We start from the raw sequence: 11,709 nt of genomic DNA, 5'->3' as shown, positions 1-11,709 counted from the left end.
TGAGAGCATTTGTCCACAACTTATGTCAAAGATTACAAAACATGATTGTAAATTAGAAAAACAGCATCCTAAGCTAGAAAAATGGCTCGACTATGTGCACCATCCTATGTGCTCCACTTGCAACACTTCCTTATACAGTATATATGGCAAAGAAGTTATAAGAAAACCACTTAAAATACTAATTTCACAGAAATTTAGCTTGAGTAGTAGAGATTTGAGTTCAACTGTAAATAAGCAGTCATGCAAAGATGGATCTGATCAATACTAAGAGGATTCCTCAAATAATCCAATTCTTGCAAACACAAAACTAGACCACAAGAAGAGATGATAAGAGCACCTTTTGTAAGCCTTATTATTTGACATGTGATACAAACATTTTTTTTTTTTTTCTTGAGGTTAAACGGCAGAAATTTTTTTCAAAACAAAGCAAACTATACACTAGGAGCAAACTTGCTCAGTACAATATAAGACACCTCCGACTAGAAGGCTTTTGAAACAATATCAAATCTCTAGCATACAAGACATGTTCTAGAGCATATACAATATCTTCCTAGTCTACCATATATTTGTCTATCTATGCAGAATTAAGAAGGAAAGGGGGCATTCCTCCACCCAAATTCCCTTAGAATTTCTCTTGAGAGATTCCTTTGCTATTACTTGAGTTGCTTGATTACATAAAGAATTTGTAAAACTAAAAACTTTTCTGAAGTGTGATGCTCTCCACTGGATGTCTTCAACCAATGTTCCAAAAGGGATAAAGACATTTCTCTGGATTTTGTAGAGCTAGGAATAGATCAGTAGTCACCTTCAAGCATGAGATCATACAAACTCAAGTTAGCAGCACACTATATTAGTAAACTTATTATTTGACAAGTGATACAAACTGTATTAGAAACAAGAAAATCTATATAAAAGCAACATACATAGACTCCCTCTAAATAATTACAAGCTAAAATTCAAATTATTAACAAAGTCTACAAAGGAAGGGATACAAACACCACAAAATCTAGAAGAATACTAATACTATTACAACAAAAATAAATATTTTAGCTCAAGAATTGATAACTCAAAGCCATTAAATGTGTGGTTACTCATCTCTATCATTATTGTCCATATAAGCAAAGGGGTATCCTAATAAGAAACAATTACATATGAAAGCTCATTCAAATTGCAACTATGATCCTGATGATTACCAAACTCACATTAGGCATTCAAATCAGCCAATGTTCTAAAATTTGGAACTTAGTCTCGGTTAATGCCAAAACCAAGAGACCTATACACACATCAACTACAAGCAGGTCACTTTCAGTTCAATCAGTGCACATTCGGCCATAGCCAATATCCCAATTTTAAAACCCAAGCAAAATCAGCAAGCTTTATACTTAACAGTAAAACTTAGTCATCAGACAGATCAAAATTGAAACAAAATGAGATCCAAGGGTTCGATAAACAAAAATAAAAATTAAAGAAAAAAAATAACAGAGGGACCCTTAACACCAACTATAGTTACCACAAATCTATGGCAAGGAAGAGAAACAAATTAAAATGAATAAGCAGCCACCAAGCTTGAAAGACCAACCATCACATAAGGAGAAATTTAATTGGTATAGTATTTTCTTACCATATGAAACAAAATTTCCCTAAACCATTGAAGACTATTAGGAATAAAAATACGTTCAAAATTTTGATATTACTCTTCGGAAATGTTGAACAAAGAGAAATCTTTACATATATAATAAATAAAAAATGTCCCAAAATAATTCTATTATAAATTTGGAACCAGATGTTTCTCTATTATAAGTTTATACATGATAGCCAATGTAAATTTCACAATAATAACAAAATTAGAGGTCATAATAACTCAAGCATAAAGTTTTGCAGTAAACATCAGCAGATGTTCTTGGGAGAAGTAATAAGTTGGCCTGTGATAATGATAGCATTGCCATCAAGTGCAAAACTGACAACACCTCATACCAAGCATTAGACATGCCTGTTTCCTGCAAAAGTATTGATCCATATTAAAACATCAATTCCATTGAACGGAGGAGGGATGTAATGACAACTAGAAATGAAAGGCGAACGAGAAATTTGAAAATTGATAGATTAGTCCTATACTCCTACCTGCGTCATCCTCCGATTTACCTATACAAATTGTACCTTGTATTGTAGATGGCTTACCGCAAATAACGGATAAGCGCCACTATTATGAATTATCCAAAACGGTTAAAACATTCAAATCATAGTGGCACTAATACATGCTTTACCATCTTTAACGAGTCCTAAAAGAACGAGGCAAGTAATCTTCCGCAGCCCGGCCGAAGATCGGCTAAGGTTGAACCTCCTATAAACAACAAAATTATCCAATGTTTCAATAAGCGAGGTCTCACAATTAGTAAAGCAATATCAAGTTTTTTCTATAACGATCACCCAATGAATGGGAGAAATCAACGAGGTTTAGGAATCCGAAAACCGGGAACATACATAGAAACATCCCCAATATTCCCGTGCCTCCTCAAACATCCACGGGTTTGATAAAGCCATAAACCCGAAAAACCCCATCAATAATGTTTTCTCTTCTCAAAATCACACCCGAAATAACAATTCAAAGACTAATAATATCGGCCTGACAAACCCAACATTAGCACAAAATTAGCACAAAACCTCAAGCTATTAGTAATGAGTAATATTAGAACAAAACTAGCAATACCAAGAACACTTAAACTCAAAATCCAAAACCCAAAAACACAAACACAAGCAACTGTACTGAACCCATAAAACCAGAAAACAGAAAAACCCATCAATAATTTGAAATCCAAATTGGGGAAAAGGGAAAATCATGAAAAAAAAACCTTTGGATCGTGGCTCCGGTATGTTTCCAAGCTCCACGCACAGCTCCGGCGACCTCTGTGGCGGTGAGCTTCGGTGTGTGGTGTGGTGGAGGTTTGGGCAAGCAAAGGACGGCACAACCCCAGAGGAGGAAGCAGAGGGCACGGCGAGAACTCTTTCTTCTTCGAAATCGTTCTGCTCCGGCGATCCGTGTGGCGGCGGTGGAGGTTCGGCGTGAAGGAGGCAGAGGTAAATGGCGTGAGCTTTTTTGCCTGAGGGCTGAGCTCTGAGGTGAATGGCGTGAGCTTTTGTCTGTTTAGAGAGGGATTTAATATTTGTCTATGTGGCAGGATTCTATTGGCTGGCGTAAAACACTAGTATTACGCCACAGCCTGATAGAATGTTTTCTCTAAATATTAACAACCTATCAAGCAAATTGCTTGTATATAGTCTACTTGGCTCCATTCGTTTACGTGTGTATGTGTATATGTCTATATATTCTTGTGTTTGTGTTATGCTTTGTTTATAATCTATATATATATATATATATATATATACCGAGGCTTTGCTGTCACACAATTTTTCACGTAAGCTCATTTTAAAAAAAAAACAAAAATTCTAATTTTTTTTTTTTTTTTCTAAAGCCCGATAATACATAAAACCTAATAAACCTAAGAAGATTTAGAGGGCGTTTGGATCCGCGTTCTGCGTCCACGTCCGCGTTTTGGCTTCTGTTTTTTTATTTTAAAACCCAGCCGCATATATTGACTTTCAGCTATGAACAGTACACAAAATTACTGTTCATGGGTCCCACAAATTTCACTTTTCAGCAACTTTTTCATTAAAAATGGGGCCCACAATACTATTCACACATTTAAAAATTATTTTGCTACAGTGTTTTCAGTTTTCAGTTTTCAGTTTCAGCAAAATAAGTTCTATCCAAACAGACCCTTAATACCCACGGTTCTGACTTGACCTATTATGCGACTCATTCTCTTGAGAGTGATTGGAGATTGGAGAGCAAAATCTGAATCCCAGCGCTAAAATCAAGGAATCTGCAATTGAATCCAGCCTTCGTAGAAGAGCAAATTCTGAACCCGAGGTAAGAACTTCAATTGAAAGACTATCTACATGTTATTATTTTCAGCAATCTTACTTATTTTAGGATAAGTGCTCCGCATATTAGGCCAAGAGCAGCAGCTTTTGTATTTAATTATTTTAATTTTTTTTTTATAGATTATGCCTATGTCTTAGCTGTAAAGAATTAGGAGTTAAAGTTTTAATTTTGGAAGCTAATAACCTGTTGTTGATGATTTGATGCTTGTGTTTGTCCTTTCTTCCTTATGATTCTAAGAGTTTGTTTGGCTAATTTACTTTGTTCAAACACAATCTATATTTTGTAAGTTTCACTCAAGCCATAAATTCAACGTTTTTGTTTCTTTTGCAGGAAAAAAAAGTTTACATCACTGGTATTGAATTTTTTTTTTTTTTGGTATCATCCAACTTAAAATTCATTTAAAAATATGTAATATGCCATTTGATTTTGCATAATAATAGAGGCATTCATTAAAGCTTGCTATTTGTTAAGTCTCTCTCAACCCTCTCTCTGAATCTCTTCCTCAAATTTATGATATCTAATACCATGCCCATCTTGCATAATCCTATATAACTAAGTTATATAACTTATATTTTAGACCAAGTTACAATTTCAACAACAAATACTGACATAGGAATTATATTTGTAGCTTAGTGGTTCAACAGCCCCTGGTGAATGAGAGGAGAGTGGGAAAGCTTAAATCTTATTAAAAAACCCACAGGATATAAATGGAAAAGGCCTGATGAATGTCAAAATTGGAAATAGGTACACCACTGTAAGTTATGGTAATTCTAATCTTGATTTTTAATCTACGAATTTTATTTGTTAGTTATGGTAAGGTTTGTACAATTCACACACTAAAACCTGATGAATGTCAACTTTGTCGTTTGTTTGCATCTTGATTCTTTTACAAAAAGACCATAAATTTTTGGTTTGTTTATTTCTTTTTACTTCCTACTGCTTAGAATGGTCCCCAGCCACATGGTAAGGTTGTTTTTGCTCACTTGGTAGGGACTTAAAATTATTTGCTTCTTTACTTATACTTACAAAACTCTATTGTGTTAGTTGGCCTATTTTGAAAGTCCCTTCAGTTAATCTGTAATATATTATGTTGTCTGTCTATTGAGCCAAGCTTGGTTTTGATGCAGGGAATGCAGCTGGAGCTGAATTTGAATATGAGGGTATAGTTCCTATTAAAGAACTTCAACTTAATATGTCCAATGAGTTTGACTTATTGCAGTCAGCAATTTATTTATTTATTTTTAGAAACCATTTTGTAAGCAAGTTTGTGTATAGCTGAGTGATGAAGGCAAATCTAAAATAGGGACATTTTTTGAATCTTCATGGTTCACAATAAGTGTCTACGGTCAAGTAATACATGATGAAACTCCATACTGAACCACATGCTTCACTTTCTTTAACTCATCTTCATTAGCACTTGAAACAAAAACATGAAAACTAAATGAATACCTTGCAGTAGGTCTATCAAGCACATATACACTAATTTGCAAACTTTCTACATTTATTGTTAAGGTTTGTGGTAGAAATTTATTTGTTCTGTTAAGTCTCATCAGAATAGGCAAAGAAAAATGAAATCTTCTAATCTTAATGTTTTTAGATTTCTATTTGTATTCAAATTAAAGATGTGCATTTCAACATTTTATCAGGGACGTGTTTGGGAAGCCAAAGATGGATGATTTTGGTGATGACAATTCAAGAATCTCATTTGGTCACCAATTGATACTTATATTAGATATACTCTATGAGGTATGCCACGTCTCATCTTGCTTCATTTGTTCTGTTCATTCTACTACACATCCCTAAGCTAGCATATAGATCATCTTTTAATTTGAATTAAATCATTCTAAATCAATGTAATGTTTCATGCCTATGTTGTCAGCCAAAGAAAGCTGCAATGGTGATTGTGTGAATTTAAATGAGAGCAACGTATAATGTATATTGGATATTCAAGTGATCGATGAGGTCGGAGGGTCTACCACTTTCTGATATGCTTAGATATATCCTTATCATTACTAAGCCATTTGCCTGTGTGGTAACCTTTTTTCAGAATACTTTTTCTTTAGGAACAGCCTTTTCAAATAACCCCATTTTCCAAAAGCTGAAACATAAGCTATACCAATCTGGCACGTAAGCATTTAAACATAATGTTATCCTTATTAAGTTATATAAGCATTTAGACAATTTTTAAATTTAGCTATTACAGTTGCTGCTTCAAATAAACCTCATTTAAGTTCTGCATCTCAAATATCAAGTAAAAGAATTCCTTAAGTGATGATTTCTCAAAGAGAACTCCAATGAGAGTCTTCTTTCTGTAACAAATCCTGCATATTGGTGTTAGGTAAGCCTTTCCCTCTTTATTTATGTGATTTTTTTTAATAACATATATAAATGTCCTTAACGTTTTTCACATTACTTTTGTTGTTTTCTAAAATAAATTTGTTGTTTGGTGTTAATTTCCCTATTTGATGTAGAAAGCTTTGTAGTTTTCTAAAATAAATTTGATGTTTGTTGTTTATTTCCTTATTTGATGCAGAAAACAAAATATTATAAACAATTATTCTTTTTTCCTTCTATAATGATATTAATCAGATAAGAATGATCTTATTTTGCAGATAATATTTTCAATTGTAGATTTGGAGCTGCATACTAAAGAATTATGTTCTTCCATCCTTTATAAAGACAAACCATGTCATCCTTTATGACATTATTAATAACAACGATCGATTGATATTGACATTAATTCAAATGTTACAAATACTGCCTCACCTTATGACAATAGTAAGCTAGAAGTTCAGTTTTTATTTTATTTGTAAATTCTTACAATCATAGACCAACAAAATCAGTGATCTGCAGTATGCATCAGAGCTAACAGTTTAATCATAATGATTGGTGTGTAGGTGTAGAGAAAAGTTCTAAACACCTAAAAATGGATATGTTAGGCAAGATCCCCATCATGCAATTGCTGTTGAAAAGCTGCCAGACTTGAATTGCACAAGCGTAGAATCAGCAATGAGAAGTATAGCACAGACAACAACAGCAAAACAGGATTTTGGGTCCTTTTGTAAGTGTTTGCTTCCTTATTTGCTTCTTCTATTTGATTTGTAAAAACGAGTAGGGATTGTCAAATGAGCTTCATCATCCCATTTTTGTTATATCTGTAGCCTTGTAATTTCCTATGACTGAATTATTTTAAAACTAAGTTCTGAATGTGTTTATATCTATAATTATTTATAACTATGAATTTATTTTCTCATGCTCAACCTTTACCATTCCAATGTAAAGAATTATTGTAGTTCTTAGTCTGTATGGATCATATTGTTTGAGTTTTGTGTTTTGGTTTATAATCATTTACTGTTTTCATAATTTTCTGCACACTTTGTGTTGGCATCATTATAGATGCCTTGGTGAGAAAGCAGTTTGCATTGATACATTTATTTTATTGGTTGCTTAAGCAGTAATTATTTTACTATAGATTGGTCATTTGAACAGTGTAGAAAGAAACCTAAGAAATCATAAAAGAATTTTATAGAGCTACTAAATGTTATGGTTTGTGCCTTTGAAAAACTTTTTGAACAATTTGGTGGGTTATTCTTATGAAAAGCATGACAACTATGAAGTTTTGAACTATTTATTGCTTGTCCGGAAAACATAATTAGATATATATAGGTAAGGAAGAATTTCTTAGAAAAGAAAATAAGAGTTTAAATGAGAACCCATATCTAACAAATTTGCCACTACCAGATAAGGTTTTTATTTTATTATTATATATGATTTAGTTTTGGATATTTTGGTTGGACTGGTTTTGATTAAGGTATTTGGGTTTTAGTTGTCTTGGTTGTTTGTAGTTCTTTTGGGCACTAAAAAATATTTTATTGTGAAGGATACTTTGATGAACGTTTTCTTTCATTCTTTATATATATATATATATAGGTTTGGGAAGAGTTTTAGACTTGCATTTTCTTTTCTTTTTTTTAGCTAAAAGTACTTGCCTCTTTGTAGTAAAAAAATTTTAGCTGAGGTTTTGGACTTTCTTTCATAAAGCCAGTGAGTTGGGCTGCTTAGATTTGGTGCAAATGTGACTTTTACTTGAAACCATCAACTGACAATAAGGTGGAATGTGCTCTCATGGCATTGAGCAATCTTGATGACTCTTGCAACTAACTTCTTTTGCGTTTGTGTCAGTTGTGCCACCGTGGCTGTTAACATCTTCTTGTGGATCATCTATGATATCCACTGATGCATTATTTTCAAGTGTGGTAGTTTCGCTCTTGGAATCATCTTTTGTGTTCTATAATTTTCTGCGGCTGAATTCTTTTAAAACAGAGTTCCGAACATGTTTATATCTATAATTATTTATACCTATGAATTGATTTTCTCATGCTCAACCTTTACCACTCCGATGCAAAAAATTATTGTAGTTCTTAGACAGTATTGATAATATCATTTGAGTTTTGCATCTGCCTTTGTCTCTGTTCTTCTGCTTGCAATATCCCAGCTAAATATGGACATTTTTGTTTCTCTGTATTATTGTAGTTCTTAGCATGTATGGATCATTCTTCAATTGGTTTATAATCATTTAATGCTTTCATAATTTTTTGCACACTTTGTGTTAGCATCATTAAAGATGCTTTGGTGAGAAAGCATATAAAGTCTTTGGAAGTTATTTTCCTTACTTTGAAAAGAACAATGTTAGTCGAAGATGCATATCAATTTTTTGATGAATTTATTGCAAGAGAATGGGTGCTCAGTGGCACTAAATTAAGTGATCACATTATATTTTATGGATATGACTACCATCCTTTCACTTCTTTCTTTTCGCATGTGTGTGTGTGTGAATCATGTTGACAAAATTGTAAACCAGGATATTACTAAGAATAATATCCTCCTAGCATGCAGTTGAATCAAAATAAATTAGAGCTTTTTTTCTTTTTATTGCAATTATTGTAAGAAAATGTAGGAAATGCGGGCTATTTAAAAAGAGAATTTGTGATTTTTGCTTATATGACAAAAAGCTTTGAGTTCTGCTTTTGAATCTTTTGTTTTTAATTCTTGCAATTATTGATACTCGGTTGAATTGTAATTCTATTTAGAATCTTATGCATTAATTTTGTTTCAGATTTGTTCACTTCATAGAAATAACATTATCTCATGCTGATTTTGTTTGATGACGTGCAATGTTATAAGATGTCAAAATCCAAGAAAGTCTAAGGTGTTTTTTAATTATAATATTTATTTTTTCTGCATAGTAAAAGCAAACAACTACAAAAGGCAAAACCTACTCATATGCATTTTAATGAGTAAAAGTTTTGTGTATTGAGTACGACCTTTCAATGAGCAAGATGCTATAGTTGTAAAATGAAATTATAAGATTTTATTAGCTTAATTATAAGATGCAAGGTGAGTTAGGTTGCTTAGATTTTGTGTAAATGTAATATTTGCTAGAAATAACTTTTGACGTGCAGGTTTAAAGGAAAGAAATGAGATTTTAGAAGGAGAATGCTTGGGTCAAGATTGTCTAATTGCAGTTGCTATTGGCTTATGTGTAAATTAAATGTCTAGAACAAAGATAGATGTGGCAATAGTGTTTATTGAAATTCTTGACACATTGAATGTTTAGGAGCATGATCTCCAAAAATATAGTAGAGCCAAAATTAGATTCGTGTAGTGAGGTTGATTTATAATTAATATGAAGTTGTATGTTTTTATTGTTGCAAAATTGAATTTGGATTCTGGCTTTGAGCCAAGCTAGGTAAACATACAAATAGTTGCAATTCTTTGCAGATAGTTTTCCCTTTCTTTTTTTTAAGGTTTTTTCTTGATGAACAAATCAATCTCTTATCGATTCCTTTAGCATTTTCTTTTACCGTGAGGTTAATTAATTTTTTTTTATTTAACTATCCCGTGCATCGCACGAGTTAACGACTAGTGTGTGTGTGTGTGTATATATATATATAGATATATAAGAGATTAGTTGAAAATTACTGAAAAAGAATGGTCTTAATTATATCAAGGCTAGATCAGGCTTTGAAAAAGATAGCATCCATCCCTAGCACCATCCTCAAGTTTTCAAGAGAATAAAACTTACCAACAACTATGTAGAACCGGAAGATGGAGGGAGATCGGTCTAACGGTAGTGAAGAGGCCTCCCTTAGGTCTCTCTCTCCAACTCTCTCTGCATCTTATCAGATTTCTATCTCTGTGTTTCACGGTCACAAATGCTCTCTATTCTTTATTGATATATGTATGTTTGTTTACATCTCTTTCTCTAGTAGTTTTTATTATTTATATTATACCCTATGCCAAACGATTAGTACACAGGGAAACTTGATAAGCAAAATCAAAAGATACAATTGTTAGTGATTTTAAAAATAAATGGTTAGATATAGACATAGATATAAATTAATTTATGTAGCTTTGTGGTGTAATAAAGAGCGGATTACAAAAGGTCAAAAGATACCTATTAACAAAAAATGTACCTATTAGCCGAAAATGTGTCTATTGAATGAAAATTTGTCTATTGAAAATTGAAAAATGAAAAGTCACACTTGTTCGGTGTTTTTAAATGTATACGTAGCATTAATATATGTAGCCACATGGCGCAATGAGGAGTGGTAAACAAAAAGTCAAACGTTTCGGCTATTAGTTATTATATAGGTTAACAGAAGGAGCTTGAGGGATGAAACTTGATCCTTTTTTATATAACTTTCAAAAATTGAGGATTTTGTGGAAAAGGGAAAAAAGACAAGCATGCATGGATTAAAAATTGTTGCTTCAAATGCACTTAAAATAAAGATTGACAGTTAAAACTAGAAATAAATAAATAAAGGAGTTAAAAATAAAATAAAGGCGTGTCAAATGAGAGAGAGATCAGAGAGTTATGCACATCATTCAATCAGTTCATCATTGGGGGGACGCATGCGCAAAAGGTATGCATTATAATTGAGGAACGAAATAGGGTGTTTACAACTAAATTTTACAATTTTTGGTAAAAATTGGTATTTTGCTACTTAATCTCATAATTAGTTTGAATTAGGGTTTCAGACGTTTCCTAATCATCTAAGGGTTTTACTTTCTCAGTATTTATATGTTTTGTAGCCTCCAAAGGCAAGACAACTTATTATAAGGAAAAAAAAGAGTTTTTCCTAAACAGTTCTCTAGTGGATTCCAAATTTATAACCTTGTGGATTTAAGGAACCTCGATTCAAGTACCAGAATCTAATAGTTTAGTTTATGTTCCATCAAAAAGAGTATCGTTTGTGTTTTTTTCAGGCTTTCGTGGCATCAAAAACTCACACAACCATTGTTTGTCTCCAACTCTCTCTCAACACAACTCACACATCCTCTAGTTAAGAGAATAGCAACAAGGTATAATTTTGAATTCTAGGTTCTATATTTTATTTCTAGAATTTGAAGGTTTCAACTCAATTGAGAAACATATCACGTGCTTTCTTATTTCTCCAAAAAAAGAAGAAAAAAGTCATGTCCTTTCTTATAATATAAAAGCCATGGAAGAGTTGGATTTTTTGGTCCCCACTATTTATGGTTTCATTTAATTAGTTATATAATTTTGTATATTTTATATTCTTTAGTTTGTTTGTTTAAGTCTAAAGAAGAATTTGGTTTGTTATTTGTTTTTAATTTTTATTTATTTATATTTATTTTTTTAATCTTAAGTGGAAAGCATAAGGTCTTAATTTTGCTGAGTTGAATGTTAATTCTAAATTATTCTTTATGCTGGTGCTATTTATTAAATTGTTATAGGTGTT

The 11,709-nt window shown here is 32.3% G+C and overlaps 1 long non-coding RNA gene across 2 annotated transcripts; it reads left to right on the top strand.

Annotated features, from left to right (window-relative positions):
* The first annotated feature begins 3,783 nt into the window (after positions 1–3,783).
* Positions 3,784–9,602, top strand: LOC142607250 (uncharacterized). 2 transcript variants are annotated; one of them, XR_012839280.1, is made up of 6 exons: positions 3,784–3,928; positions 5,071–5,103; positions 5,590–5,689; positions 5,823–6,281; positions 6,841–7,004; positions 9,406–9,602. It is a non-coding gene; the product is annotated as an uncharacterized LOC142607250 (long non-coding RNA). The 2 variants fall into 2 exon arrangements; XR_012839279.1 differs by lacking the exon at positions 9,406–9,602 and having other exon boundaries at positions 6,841–7,233.
* Positions 9,603–11,709: the final 2,107 nt, after the last annotated feature.

Source organism: Castanea sativa, chromosome 8, assembly GCF_040712315.1.
Source record: "Castanea sativa cultivar Marrone di Chiusa Pesio chromosome 8, ASM4071231v1".
NCBI lineage: Eukaryota > Viridiplantae > Streptophyta > Magnoliopsida > Fagales > Fagaceae > Castanea > Castanea sativa.
Note: the sequence above shows the minus strand (reverse complement) of the source record. Positions and strands in the feature narration are given on the sequence as shown.